The 15,221-nt window shown below is 48.0% G+C and overlaps 1 protein-coding gene across 2 annotated transcripts in view; it reads right to left on the bottom strand.

Moving 5' to 3' along the window:
* Positions 1-15,221, bottom strand: part of DCDC1 (doublecortin domain containing 1) — a 556,169-nt gene that overhangs the window by 232,610 nt on the left and 308,338 nt on the right. The window lies entirely within an intron of this gene.

Here is a 15,221-nt window from a genome sequence, read left to right as displayed (position 1 = left end):
ATGACGGCAAAGTCTCTCCAACATGGTGGCCACAGCTGCACCTGCCGCTCTGTGCAGATTACACTCCTTCACTATTGAACACAGGCATCATAACCAGGGCAGTTAGTGGTTCACCACAATGCCAGCCTCAGAAAGGCAGCTGTATATGATACATCTACAGTACTGAGGTCGAAGACTAATTATTTAACTTTCTATATTGGAAGGCCTTCTATGATATTCTTGAGTATTGATTTGTGAGAACAATTTGTTAATATCTTGTTCCTAGAGTTCTTTTGATGTACTAGGTCTGCTTTTTATAGTTTTACTCCAATATGATACTGTGTATGTTTTAATTGGAATCCACCTAGAATACTAAGATAGAGTGAACTATAAGTTAAATAAATAAAAACAATCTTGGAAGAGTGGTTTTGTATTTTGTCCGCTGTATAGTCAGATTCATTATCAAATCATGATTAAATAAACAATCCAACACTGTTGACAACTCAATATTTTTTATTTGTAATTTTAATTTTAAGATGCTCCCTTCTCCATGAGATACACAACACTCACACTCATCCTATATAATAAAACGCACCTCCAACATTCTGAAGCTGACTGCATGACCGAGGCATTCCTGTTCTCTGTATCCATCTCCTGAATTGACATCACGTACTTCTGGGTTCGTCACAAGCAGAAGTGACCAACCACACGAGGTTTCTCAGTTTCAGAATGTTGGAGGTGCATTCTATTAAATAGGATTGGTCAGTTCCTTGAAGCACAGCCAGAGCTCAGCGTTCTGCACAGTAATGCTCAGACACCAGAGAGAGGGAGGGAGGGAGGCCTGACACCAGAGAGGGGGGGAGGTATCTCTGTCACACACACACTCTCTCACACACACTCTCTCTCACAGTCAATGTCTTTCTCTCACTCACTCTCACACACTGTCTCTCACACACTCTGAGGGGCATAATCGAACACGAACGCCTATCTCAATGGGCGTCTATGTCCGAAAACGGGTACGTGAAGAGGCGGGACAGACCGTATTTTCGAAAAAATGGACGTTTTTCAGCTGGGCGTTTCTTTTTTTTAGCGATAATGGAAACTAAAAACACCCAGCTCTAAAACATCCTAATCTGAGCCATTTGGTCATGGGAGGGGCCATGATTCGTAGTACACTCGCCCCCCTGACATGCCAGGACACCAACTGGGCACCCTAGAGGTCAGTGCGGTGGACTTCAGACAACGCTCCCACATGCATAGCTCCCTTACCACGAGTGCTGAGCACCCAACCCCCTCCCCCAAAACCCACTACCCACAAATGTACAACACTACCATAGCTCTTAGGGGTGAAGGGGGCACCTACATGTGGGTATAGTGGGTTTTGGAGACCTCCCATTTACCAGCACAAGTGTTACAGGTAGGGGGGATGGGCCTGGGTCCACCTGCCTGAAGTGCACTGCGGTACCCACTAAAAGTGCTCCAGGAACCTGCATACACGCAGGTCTCTAGGACTTATTGCTGCTATATAACCTTGGCACACCAGTTGACACCTGAAGACTAATCTCTCTGAAAACGTCCTTTATTGGAATAAGCACGCTTACTCACAGTTAACTGCAGATCAAAGGTTGTGCCCCACTGGCAACGAGTCTCCCTGGTACTGAGATTAGCAGTAGGTCCGAGCTGGCAGAATGCTGTACAATGCCCTCTTTCAGTCACATTCAAGGTAAGAACTAAGTTCTGTAACGTGGCTAACACGTGAAAGGGATCTAAAAGTGGCTTACAAAAATGGCCACTACCTCATGGACAACCGGAAACAAAACAGGGCACACTCTGACCCAGTAAGCAGGGGGAAAAGCACCATGGGAGTAGAGCCTACCAACTACCAACATCGTGAGCATTTGCCACAAGCTAGTGGAATCACGGAGCCCAATACCCTACACCCACCACAATGCATTGCTGATGTGACTCTGCAGTGCGCATAACAGAAAAGGTGTCACACTCACCCGAGAGCCACATCAGAACCAGGGAAAGGCTGTCACAGGATAGAACACATTCTGCTGTCATGGAGGTGGGTACGGCATTTGTGGCTGGCATACAGGCTGGAAAAAAAGTTTTTAAAGTGGGGTTCTTTTGGTGGGAGGGGGTTAGTGACCACTGGGGAGTCCGGGGAGGTCATCCCTGATTCCCTCCAGTGGTCATCTGGTCAGTCAGGGCACTTTTTTGGGACCTGTTCGTGAAAAAAAAGGGTCCAAAAAAAGTGACCCAAAATCGCTGTAAAAACGCCTTTTTATTTTCGATTATCAGCTAAAGACGCCCATCTCTCCTCGGCCGATAACCATGCCCCAGTTCCGCCTTCACCACGCCTCTGACATGCTCCCGTCAACTTTACCCGTTTCCGCGACGGATTGCAGTTGGAAATGCCCAAAATCGTCTTTCAATTATACCGATTTGGGCGCCCACGGGAGAAAGACGCCCATCTCCCGATTTGGGTCACAATATAGGCGTTTTTCTCTTTCAACTATAAGCAGGTCTATGTCTCACATTGTATCACATTCACTCTATGTGTCACACAGTCACTCACACACGCTCTTGGTCTCATACACTCAGTCTCACAGAGAGTCTGTGTCTCACACTCTCTCTCTCTCTCTCTCACACATATTGTATCTGTGTGAAACACACTCTCTCTCTCTCTCACACTGTCTCACATACGCACTTGTACACATTCTCATTCTCACACACACACTCTCTCTCTCAGACGCACCCAGATTCACTCTCTCTCTCTCACACACACACACACACACTCGCACATTCATTCACTCTCTCTCTCACACACAGTCACTCTCACATACACTCTCTCAAACATACACACTCCAAGGAAAACCTTGCTAGCGCCCGTTTCATTTGTGCCAGAAACGGGCCTTTTTTTACTAGTAGCATATGATATGAATAAGCACACTTGATCCTGATTCATCCTTACCACTTTTGGGACACAGACCGCAGAGGTCTTCATGGCACTGGCCTTAATTTCCAACTACTGGAGTTGCCATCAAAGCCCACTCCAACCCATTCTGATCTATCTTTAAGTTGATATTTTATTATTATTATTTGATTTTAGTTTATCGTGTATTATGAGAAGAAACAGGGCATAACTCCATCCACTCCTGATAGGCAATCTGAGAAAGGAATTATAAAGAAGCCAGAGAAAGCTCCCCGCTCCTTGAAGAAGGAAAGCAGAGTTCTGGAGCAGTGTATCTTTAGGGACTGAAGATGTTTGTTTTTCTTGTACACCTTATGCTTTCCCCACCCTCAAGCTAATAGCCTAGTTCAGTAATGGCAAACCTATGGCACGTGTGCCAGAGAGGGCACGCAGAGCCCTCTCCCTTGGCACGCGCGCCGTCGCCATCACTGGTCCGCCCACTCTCCCTCCCTTCGGCCTCCCTCCCGCCCTTCCTCCAACCCAACAAGCATCGGGCCGCCGGCCCGTCCTCCCTCCCAGCACCAGGAACCCCCTCCTCCTAAAATTTAAAAAGCGTACCATCCTTGGAGTCGGGGTTAAGGCGGCGTGCATCAGCAGTGGCAGCGAAGCGCATGTTCTTCGCTCGGCGCGCCTTCGGCCTTTCCTGCCTCTCAAGCTCTGGTCCCGCCGGGCGTCGAGCGAAGAACACGCGCTTCGCTGCCGCTGCCTACGCACACCGCCTTAACCCCTACTTCGAGGACGGTACATTTTTTAAATTTTAGGAGGAGGGGGGTTCCTGGTGCTGGGAGGGAGGGAGGGAGGGAGGGAGGACGGGCGGGCGGCCCGATGCTTGTTGGGTTGGAGGGAGGGCAGGAGGCCGGCCTGGTGCTGTCTGTGTGCTGCTGGGTGGGAGGGAGGCCTGCTGCTGCGTGCTGGGAGGGAGGGAGACCTGATGGTGGGTGCTGGGTGGGAGGGAAGCCTGATGGTGGGTGCTGGGTGGGAGGGAGGCCTGGTGTTGTGTGCTGGGTGGGAGGGAAGCCTGATGGTGGGTGCTGGGAGGGAGGGAGGCCTGATGTTGGGTGCTGGGTGGGAGGGAAGCCTGATGGTGGGTGCTGGGTGGGAGGGAGGCCTGGTGCTGGGTGCTGGGTGGGAGGGAGGCCTGATGGTGGGTGCTGGGTGGGAGGGAGGCCTGGTGTTGGGTGCTGGGTGGGAGGGAGGCCTGATGGTGGTTGCTGGGTGGGAGGGAAGCCTGATGGTGGGTGCTGGGAGGGAGGGAGGCCTGATGTTGGGTGCTGGGTGGAAGGGAAGCCTGGTGGTGGGTGCTGGGTGGGAGGGAGGCCTGGTGCTGGGTGCTGGGTGGGAGGGAAGCCTGATGGTGGGTGCTGGGAGGGAGGCAGGCCTGATGTTGGGTGCTACGTGGGAGGGAAGCTTGATGGTGGGTGCTGGGTGGGAGGGAGGCCTGATGGTGAGTGCTGGGAGGGAGGGAGGCCTGATGTTGGGTGCTGGGTGGGAGGGAGGCCTGATGGTGGGTGCTCGGTGGGAGGGAAGCCTGATGCTGGGTGCTGGGAGGGAGGGAGGCCTGATGTTGGGTGCTGGGTGGGAAGGAGGCCTGGTGCTGGGTGCTGCCGGGAGGAGAGGAGGGTGGCTGGACATTTGTGGCTGGAGGAGAGAGGAGGGTTGCTGGACATTTGTGGCTAGAGGGGAGAGGAGGGTTGCTGGACATGGATGGAGAAATAAATGGAAAGGAAGCCCTGGAAATGGAGTTAAGAGAACAGATAGAGAGCAGCAGAATCAGCGACTAGAACCAATATGGATAGAAAAACAAAATCACCAGACAACAAAGGTAGGAAAAATCATTTTATTTTCATTTTAGTGTTTGGAATATGTTGAATTTGAGAATTTACATCTGCTGTCTTATTTTGCACTGGGTATACTGGAGCTGTAACAGCTTACAGAAATGATTTATAATGGAAGAAAATCATGTTATTTTTTTCTCCTATACTAGTATAATATTTTCAATGATGTCTGTTTATATGTGCCATGGCTGGTGTAAGGGGTGTGGCTATCATAGGGGTGGAGTCATATGTGGTGACCCCGCCCATAATGAGTACCAGCACTTTGCGATAAATAATTCAATTTTGGGTTGCTGTTTGGGCACTCGGTCTCTGAAAGGTTCGCCATCACTGGCCTAGTTGAACAGTTTAACTAAACCATGAAGGACATGCTACAAAGGGGTTTAGATGGGATGTGAAAAGCAAATCATCCGGGACGTATACTTTTAATGAGGCTATGCTCTGCCTGAGTCAGTTAAAAACTCGTCCCTTGCTTTGACAGGGGAGAAGCAGGGGCCTTAGGTGCACGCTGCTGACACGAACAAGTTAGGGCTGAGCCTGAGCAGGCTGGCGAGCCGAAGGGGTGTACCTATGCCTAGGATAGTAATAGGCACTCCTCCTTGGCTTGCCAAAAGTCCTCCTAGCTGAGGAGGTTGATGCAGATGGCGCCCGGTGGGAGAGAAAAGAGATTGTATCAGTGTGTTTCTTGATTTTGTCAGTGACCTCCTCAACCTTCTCTCTAAAATGGTTATCCCCCTGCAAGGGGCATCCGCCAACCACTGCTGAACAGAATGTTCCAAGTCAAAAACACACAGCCATGAGAGTCTGCACATTGCTATACTTTGAGCAGAGATCCTGGATGCCACATCAAAAGTGTCGTAAGTGCCCCTAGCCAAAAACTTTTGACATGCCTTCTGCTGCTTGATTAACTGGCGAAAAGGCTCAGCTTGCTCTGGAGGGAGGGAGTCACCCACGTCTGACAGCTGTCTCACCAAGTTCACAAGTAGACGCTCATGAAGAGCTGGTAGGATTGTATACGGAAGATGAGCATTGAAGCCTGGTACATCTTCCTCCCAAAAGAATTCAGGGTTCTAGCTTCTCTGCCTGGGGGCACCGAGGCATAGTCCCTAGAACTCCTGGCTCTTTTGAGAGCGGATTCCACCACAATGGAATTGTGAGGCATCTGAAGCCTATCAAAACCAGGTGCACTGTGTATCCAATACTGAGTGTCAAACTTCTTGGGCATGACAGGGACCGAGAGAGGGAACTCCCAGTTCCTGACAAGGTCTTTTTGGAGTACCTCGTAGAGAGGTGCAGTCACAGCCTCCTTAGGAGGAGATGTATAGTCCAGGGCCTCAAGCATCTTGGCCCTGGGCTCATCCTCCACTTTCAAAAGATATGCAATAGCCTCAGCCATTTCCTTTATAAAAGATGGAAATGAAAGGCTCTCTGGCGGAGACTGTCTCCTTTCAGGTGGAGGGAAGGGTTCAGAGGGAATTCCATAAAACTCATCTGAGGAAAGTACCTGGGATCTTCCTTTGAATCCCATGAGCGCTCTTCTTAGGTATTGGACAATATCTCCCTATGGGACTGCCGAGACCGTACCTGCCTTGGTGCTGAGGAACCATGTCCTTGAGAGCGGTGTTGAGAAATTGACTCCTGCCTTGACTCCGGAGAAGCTTACTCCACTGACGTCAAGAGAGTGCCGGCTTGGGTGACAGCAGGGCCGCTGAGAGACTGGGCCGAGCCCAAGACAAGGCCGCCCCCGGGGTCCCGCCCCCCCCCCCCCCCGAGGTCGTCGTTGCCGCCCCCCTCCATCCACCACTGGGCCGGGCCTCCCTGAATTCAAATCATAGTGCCTCACCTCGACCTCGCTCCGCGTGAAAGAAGCGCAGCAGCGGCAGTCTGCAGATTGCCTCCCTTTGGGCCTTCCCTCCCTGTATCCCACCCTCATCTGACGTAACTTGCGCGAGGGTGGGACACAGGGAGGGAAGGCCCGAAGGGAGGTGATCTGCAGACTGCCGCTGCTGCGCTTCTTTCACACAGAGCAAGGTCGAGGTGAGGCACTATGATTTGAATTCAAGGGGGCCCGGCCTGGTGGTGGACAGTGGAGGAGACTTTGGCACCGGGGAATTTTGTCCCCCGCCCCCCCCCTCTCGGCGGCCCTGGGTGACAGTCGACACTGGGGCCACAAGCCACGCAAGCGTTGGAGGCCCCACCACAGGCTGAGGGCCGGATGGGGCTGCAACAGGAGGCAGGGTAGGCACAAGCACCCCTGATGCTGAGCTGCTGGGATCGACGCGGAAGCTGGATCTTGGCTGCAAGGAGACAAGTGCATCGGTACCTTCTGTATGGAGGAGGAGTGGTCCTCCCAGTGCCGACCCTTCTCGGGTGCTGAATCCTTCGACACCCTGGGGATCCCGGCACCATGTGTCAAGGGTAACCAATGATGATGCTTCTTGGCCTTCTCCCGAGGCTCGTCAGTGTCCATGAGGACGACGTTGAATCTTCACGTTGCCTCAGGGTCGGGTCCAATGATGGACGTTCCCGGAGGGCCTGCACAGCAGGAGGCCTTGAGGCAGGTGGAGATCCACTCGATGCTTTGCTGTTCCCAGTGTCTAAGGGTCTAGTAGCAGCCATGCTTACCAACGCTCCCGATGCTGATGTGATGGTCAACATCGATGCCAATGCCTCCAACCTCGATGCTGATGCCAAAGTCGAGGAACCAGACTTGGCTCCAAAAATCCTGTCTCGTTGAGCCTTTCAGGAAACCTGGGCCCTCTTCTTCATGTGAAGACAGAGAACATAGTTAGGAGGGCTATGGTTGGACCCAAGATTTTTAGCAAAGCTTTTGACACGGTTCCCCACAGGAGGCTCTTAAATAAACTAGATGGGTTGAAGATAGGTCCCGAAGTGGTGAACTGGATTAGGAACTGGTTGACGGACAGATGACAGAGGGTGGTGGTAAATGGAGTTCACTCGGAGGAGGGAAAGGTGAGTAGTGGAGTGCATCAGGGATCGGTGCTGGGGCCGATTCTGTTCAATATATTTGCGAGTGACATTGCCAAAGGGTTAGAAGGTAAAGTTTGCCTATTTGCGGATGATACTAAGATTTGCAACAGAGTGGACACCCGGGAGGGAGTGGAAAGCATGAAAAGGGATCTGAGGAAGCTAGAAGAATGGTCTAAGGTTTGGCAATTAAAATTCAATGTGAAGAAATGCAAAGTGATGCATTTAGGGAGTAGAAACCCACGAGAGACTTATGTGTTAGGCGGTGAGAGTCTGATAGGTACTGAGGGGGAGAGGGATCTTGGGGTGATAGTATCCGAGGATCTGAAGGCGACGAAACAGTGTGACAAGGAGGTGACCGTAGCGAGAAGGTTGCTAGGCTGTATAGAGAGAGGTGTGATCAGCAGAAGAAAGGAAGTGTTGATGCCCCTGTACAAGTCGTTGGTGAGGCCCCACCTGGAGTATTATGTTCAGTTTTGGAGGCCGTACCTTGCGAAGGATGTTTAAAAAATGGAAGCGGTGCAAAGCAAAGCTACGAGAATGGTATGGGATTTGCGTTCCAAGACGTATGAGCAAACACTTGCTGACCTGAACATGTATACCCTGGAGGAAAGGAGGAACAGGGGTGATATGATACAGACGTTCAAATACTTGAAAGGTATTAATCCGCAAAAAATCTTTTCCGGAGATGGGAAGGCGGTAGAACGAGAGGACATGAAATGAGATTGAAGGGGGGCAGACTCAAAAAAGATGTCAGGAAGTATTTTTTCACGGAGAGGGTGGTGGATGCTTGGAATGCCCTACCGCGGGAGATGGTGGAGATGAAAACGGTAACGGAATTCAAACAGGCGTGTGATATGCATAAAGGAATCCTGTGCAGTAGGAATGGATCCTCAGAAGCTTAGCCGAAATTGGGTGGCGGAGCAGGTGGGGGAAGAGAGATTGGTGGTTGGGAGGCGAGGATAGTGGAGGGCAGACTTATACGGTCTGTGCCAGAGCCGGTGATGGGAGGCGGGACTGGTGGTTGGGAGGCGGGAAATACTGCTGGGCAGACTTGTACGGTCTGTGCCCTGAAAAAGGCAGGTATAAATCAAGGTAAGGTATACACATATGAGTTTATCTTGTTGGGCAGACTGGATGGACCATGCAGGTCTTTTTCTGCCATCTTCTACTATGTTTACTATGTTACTATGTAAGACACTGCAGACACCAAGAATGGGTGTTTTTTCCTAAGATAGTCCAATTGCAACAGGTACAGCGCTTGAAGCCACTGGAAATCCTCATGGACATGGATGGAAAAAATTCATTGGTTAAATTAAATGACTCGATGGTTCCTGAAAAAGGGGCAAGGCACGGAGAAAAATAAAGGGAGAGACCCGGCCAAAGTCAGGGCCTAAAATTGGCCCAATGACGACAGAAAAAAATAATAAAACAAAACCGGGCAAAATGATTTTAAAGAAATTAAAGGAAGGGTAAAAAGGGCTCCAATACTAGGAACCAAATGAGAAGATGGTATAAAAATAGCCAGAAGGCACAAAAATAGCTCTCAAAAACCAGGAGAGTGAGGAGAAGACAAGAAAAAATAAAAATACCTTCTCCTCACTCGGAAAATGAGAACTGAGGAGGAGTCCACGTTTGCTCGACGGGCAGGAAGGCACTCGCACATGCATGGTGGAGCGTGGACTCACTCCACAAAGCTCTCTTTTTTACTATGGCAAATGCCAGACTGGGCGATGTGGATCTCAGTGTAATTATATCTACTTGATTGTATATTTTTCATCTACAAAATGCATAAAGTTTAATAAAATATTGTTCACACTAGCTCTTCCAGAACATTTAGGGACCAGGTTGGAAGGCTTTTTTAGTCCACTGGACTTTCATCCACCACTACTTTCTGAAAGGCCCAGAGCTATTCAACAATCTAGGTTCTCCAAAAGGAAGTCATCTCACAACAGTTCACCAAGGGTTTCAGGTCTGTCTTCCTGGCTACTCATACACGCAGGGTGAAGTGGAAATAAAAGAATTATTATGACTCGCAGCAGTTTCTTATAGTTCTCTGTTATATCCTTACCCAAAAGGAAACAAAAATGCAAAATTCCCACAAGTATTTTCAATAGATAAAACAGTGCAACGGAATGACATATGCAAAATAGGCTCTCTCCCAGCTTAAGCAAATTCAGTAACATCTCTCCTCAAACAGTTTTCATCCAGGTGCTTAAGATTAAAAAAAAAAAAAAAGAAGCATCCAGCGCTTCCTTCAGCTTAATCGCTTTCAGAACAAAAGAGGCAAAATTTAAATCACAAAGTCCAAATTTCCTTTTTTCAAAAACCCTTTTCCTGCCCAAGGAGCACAAGCAGGGAAAAGGGAGGAAGACCACTGCCCACTTGCTTCATCAGCCAGTTACCTCCTTGTCTGGCCTTTCTTCAAAAGAAAAAGAAAAACAAAGATAGAAAAACTTACATTAAGTTCCAAAAAGGGTCAATCTCCATGTCCTCTTGGCTAGCCCATTCAGTAGTATCCATTGGTTCTTCTTCTTGAATGTCCCACACCATCTCAGTATCCTCTGGAAGCTTCATCTCTTCCCAGTGGTGTACCAAGGGGGGGGGGGGCGGTGGTGGCGGTCCGCCCCGGGTGCAAGTCAGCAGGGGGTGCTCTGCTCTCACTGCTCTATTTGGCCCGTCGACCCTGTCTCTCTTCTGGGTGGTTCCGTGCGGCACGCCTTTCTTCTGCTCCATCCCCTGCCAAATTGCTGCCGCTATTGCCTCTCCATCTCCTCTGGCCGGAGTTGCCGACGGTTCCGCGCCTTCCTGCAGCAGCCTCTAGCCCTGTGTGTCACCACCGCCACTGCCTGCTTCTCACCCAGCAGACTAGCAGCGGTAGTGTAGCGGTAAGAAGAAGCAGGAAGATTGAAGGGTCTAAACTACCCGTGGCTGCCGATCCCGCCGCTCTGACGTCACTTCCAGTTCTGGAGCACAGTCGGCAGCCACAAGCAGGTAGGGCCCCGCGATCTTGGTTTATTATTTTTTTTCTGATGATAGTTTGAAGCGGGAGGAGCAGCAGCATCGGGGTGGGGGAGGGGCAAATGGATCCAGTAAAAAGGATAGAGGGCAGACAAGGGAGAGGGCAGACTGTGACAGTGGATTAAAGAAAGGGCAGAGATAGAGAGGGCAGATGGTGGATGGAAGATGGGGCAGAGAGAGGGGGAGAGAGGGAAGCGGGCAGACCCTAGATGGAAGGGAGAGAAAGGGCAGATGGTGGATGAAAGGGGCAGAGAGAGAAACAGAGGTAGAGAGGGAACACCCTGAATGGAATGGACAGATGGTGGATAGACAGGGGGGGGGGGGAGGACATATCCTGGATGGAAGGGAGAAAGAGGGAGAGCAGACCCTGGATGGATGTGAGAGAAAGGGCACATGGTAGATGGAAGGGGCAGGGAAAGAAAGGGCACATTCTGGATGGAAGGGATAGGAAGGGCAGATGGAAGGGGCAGAAACAGAGAGAGGCGAGATCCTGGATGGAAGGGAGAGGGTGAGATGGCAGACCATGGATGGATGAGAGAGAAAGGGCAGATAGTGGATGGATTGGGCAGAGAGAGAAAGGGCAGACCCTGGATGGAAGACAGAGAAATGGCAGAGGATGGAAGGGCAGAGACAAAGAGGGCAGATCCAGGATGGAAGCAAGAGAGAGGGCATACAATGGTTGGAAGGCGGGGAGAGAGGACAGACAGGGGCATACAGTGGATGGAATGGGCAGAGACAGAGAGAGCACACACTGGATGGAAGGGAAAGAGGTGGCAGACACTGGATGGAAGGGAAAGAGGGCAGATGCTGGATGGAGGGGCAGAAAGAGAGAAGCCAGACACTGTATTGAAGGGGCAGAGAGAGAAAGAAGGCAGACACTGGATGGAAGAGGCAGATGGTGGATGGAAGGGAGAGAGTGAAGAGAAGATGAGGAAAGCAGAAACCTGTGACAGCAAAGGTAAATAAAATATCTTTTTATTTTTTTCTGCTTTAGATTAAAGTACTATTGTAGCTGTGTTAATACATGTTTATAAATAGAAAATGGAAATAAAGGTAATTTTTTATTGGACTAATTTTAATACATTTTGACTAACGTTCAGAGACCAAAACCCCCTTACTCAGGTCAGGGCAGGATACTGTAATAGCAGTATACGGTATTGACCTGAGGAAGGAGGTTTTGGCCTCTGAATGCTAAATGTATTAGTCCAATAAAATGGTATTGTCTTGTTTTCCTTATTTGTTTTATTTTTATTTGCTAATTTGTAAAGTGGGGATTAGTATTTGCTAGTTTTTTCAAATTTACATCTGCTATCTTTATATTTTGCACAGTACTAGGGGACATACATCACTATCACTGTTTCTGTGGTGTTGCATTGTATGCAGACTCTGCCTTCTTGGAGTTCAGTTTAATTTTTGTCTAAATATTTATATTGCTTATATTTTATTTAAAAATGTGCTATACTGCTAATGCTCACTAGCAGGTCTTAGCGTTCACAATGATTAAAACCAGTTTGTGGTTACTTATTCTATAGTGGATTAGGATGTATCTGTGTCTGTGAAAAAGACATGGTTTTCTGTTGGCATTGACTATGCAGGATCGACGATCTGTGCTATTCTTGCTGGTTTAGTTTTACAATAGATGTTTGATATTCTACTGCTCACTGCAATGTTTAAGATGCTGCCTTTTCCTAGGTACACTCTTGTGTGACTCGTAGAAGTTACTGCTTAAGATATGGTAGAATTGCTTTGTAGGTCCTGGATGATATTTGTTGTATTTTGTATTCTCAGTATGTATATTACTGAATTGGGGGGGGGGTGTTAAAAAATGATCGGCCCCGGGTGTCAAATACCCCAGGTATGCCACTGTCTCTTCCTCTCCTGGCCCATAAAGGTTCTACCTCTTCACATTTCTCTGATTGGACCCTTCTGTCTGGGTTTCTTATTGGTGGAGAGTAAACTGGATTGATCCTCCTACTCCTCCCCAGGGCAAAAAATCCTCACGTTCCTTTATGAGTTCCCATTTGTAGGTGTTCCTTCCCTGCTCTTGAGCATTATACTTAAGGGGCCTGCTTTTTGACCAGGCTTTTCTAATTGCTCTGGGAATTCTATAAAGGGGGAACTTCTTAACTTGCCCAACCAAGTAGCTGAAAAAATAAGAGCAAAAGAGGCTTTCTTCAAGAAATGCAAAAGAATGCAATGAGAGGATCACGGAAAAGATTATCGGATTAAACTCAAAGAAGCAAAGAGGGAAATACAGCTAGCGAAAGCACAAGTGGAAGAAAAAATGGCTAAAGATGTAAAGAGAGGTGACGAGACCTTTTTCAGATATATTGGAGAGAGGAGAAAAGATAGGAATGGAATTGCGAGACTGAAAGATAATGAGAATGGTTATGTGGAAAGTGAGGAGGATAAAGCAAATGTGCTAAACAATTACTTCTCTTTAGTGTTCATGGAGGAAAATCCTGGAGAAGGACTGTGGTTGGCTGCTGAAGGAATATTTCGGAATGGAGTGGATACTACACTGTTTACAGAAGAAAGAGTTTATAAACAGCTGGAGAATTTGAAGGTGGACAAAGCTATGGGGCCAGATGGGATACATCCCAGGATACTGAGGGAGCTCAGGGAGGTGCTTGCTGGAAGGAAAGGTTTGCCTTTTTGAGGATGATATGAAGATAGCCAATAGAGGGCATACCCTGGAGGGAGCAGAAATGATGAGAAGGGATCTCTGAAAGTTAGAAGAATGGTCGAGGGTCTGGCAGTTAAAATTTATTTACACCTGGGGTATCTTATCTTCTTCCGGTTCCGTATATTCAAAACTGATGTTATCAAATAGAAACCTTTGTACAATTTCCCTTATTTTTTTTTGTTTTATATATATGCTCTTTTATTTAATTGCTACGTAATACAGCCAACCAAGGCTATCCCTAAGTAACTTTAAACTTAAAAGTGAACAGTGCTTACCAGTCACCCCGAATGATCAGCCTTACATCATTGCACTGCGACCCTCCCTACCTCCAAATTTCACTATGATAAAGGTTATTTATACATGTTTATACTTGTTCATATACATAAACTGCAATTGCACTTATCTGAAAAATGGGGAGCCGGGTCACTGTTGTCTTTAGCATGATATAAAGTATTGTTCGAGGTGAACGGTATCCATGCTGGTGTGTTTGTGTTCTTTAAAATCACTCCAATCTTTCTTGTGTTCTGGAGTCCATATATCACTCTCCTATCATGTCTTCTGTCCTGTTATGTCTTCCCGACACAAGCTGTGTTTCGCAGAACTTTGTGTCTTCAGGGGAATATATAAATCCTGGTGTGGAACATGACACAAGCTGTGTTTCGCAGAACTTTGCGTCTTCAACTGAGCACTGTTCACTTTTAAGTTTAAAGCTACCTAGGGATAGCCTTGGTTGGCTGTATTACGTAGCAATTAAATAAAAGAGCATATATATATAAAACAAAAAAAAATAAGGGAAATTGTATAAAGGTTTCTAATTGATAACATCAGTTAAAATTTAATGCCAAGAAGTGCTGAGTGATGCATTTGGGGTGTAGAAACCCAAAAGAGAGATACCAAATAGGAGGGGAGAGCAAGCTCTATACAGGAGAGAGACCTTGGAGTGTTGGTGTCGGAGGATATGAAGGTGAAGAAACAATGTAACGAGGCAACGGCTGTGGCTAGAAGGATGCTAGGCTGCTTAAAGCAGGGTATAACCGGCAGAAGAATGGAGGTGTTGATGCCCCTCTACAAGTCACTAGTGAGGCCCCACTTGGAGTATTGTGTTCAGTTTTGGAGGCCGTATCTGGCTAAAGATGTAAAAAGACTGAAAGCGGTGCAAAGAAAAGCTACGAACATGGTATGGGATTTGCGTTGCAAACCGTATGAGAGACTTGCCGACCTGAACGTGTATACCTTAGAGGAAAGGAGAAACAGGGGTGACATGATACAGACGTTCAAATATTTGAAAGGTATTAATCCGCATTTGAACCTTTTCCAGAGATGGGAAGGTGGTCGAACTAGAGGACATGAATTGAGGTTGCAGGGGGGCAGACTCAGGAGTAATGTCAGGAAGTATTTTTTCACGGAGAGGGTGGTGGATACGTGGAATGCCCTTCCGCGGGAGGTGATGGAGATGAAAATGGTAATAGAATTCAAACATGCTTGGGATAAACACAAAGGAATCCTGTTTAGAAGGAATGGATTTATGGAATCTTAGCGGACATGGGTGGCAACACCGGCATTTGGAGAATAAAACCGGTGCAGGGCAGACTTCTGCGATCTGTGCCCTGAGAAAGGCAGGGAGAAATCAAACTCAGATATACATATAAAGTATTACATACCATGTAAAATGAGTTATCTTGTTGGGCAGACTGAATAGACCGTTCAGGTCTTTATCTGCCGTCATTTACTATGTTAC

This window comes from Microcaecilia unicolor, chromosome 4 (assembly GCF_901765095.1).
Source record: "Microcaecilia unicolor chromosome 4, aMicUni1.1, whole genome shotgun sequence".
Lineage (NCBI taxonomy): Eukaryota > Metazoa > Chordata > Amphibia > Gymnophiona > Siphonopidae > Microcaecilia > Microcaecilia unicolor.
The sequence above is the reverse complement of the archived record's forward strand: the minus strand, read 5'-3'. Positions and strand labels throughout refer to the sequence as shown.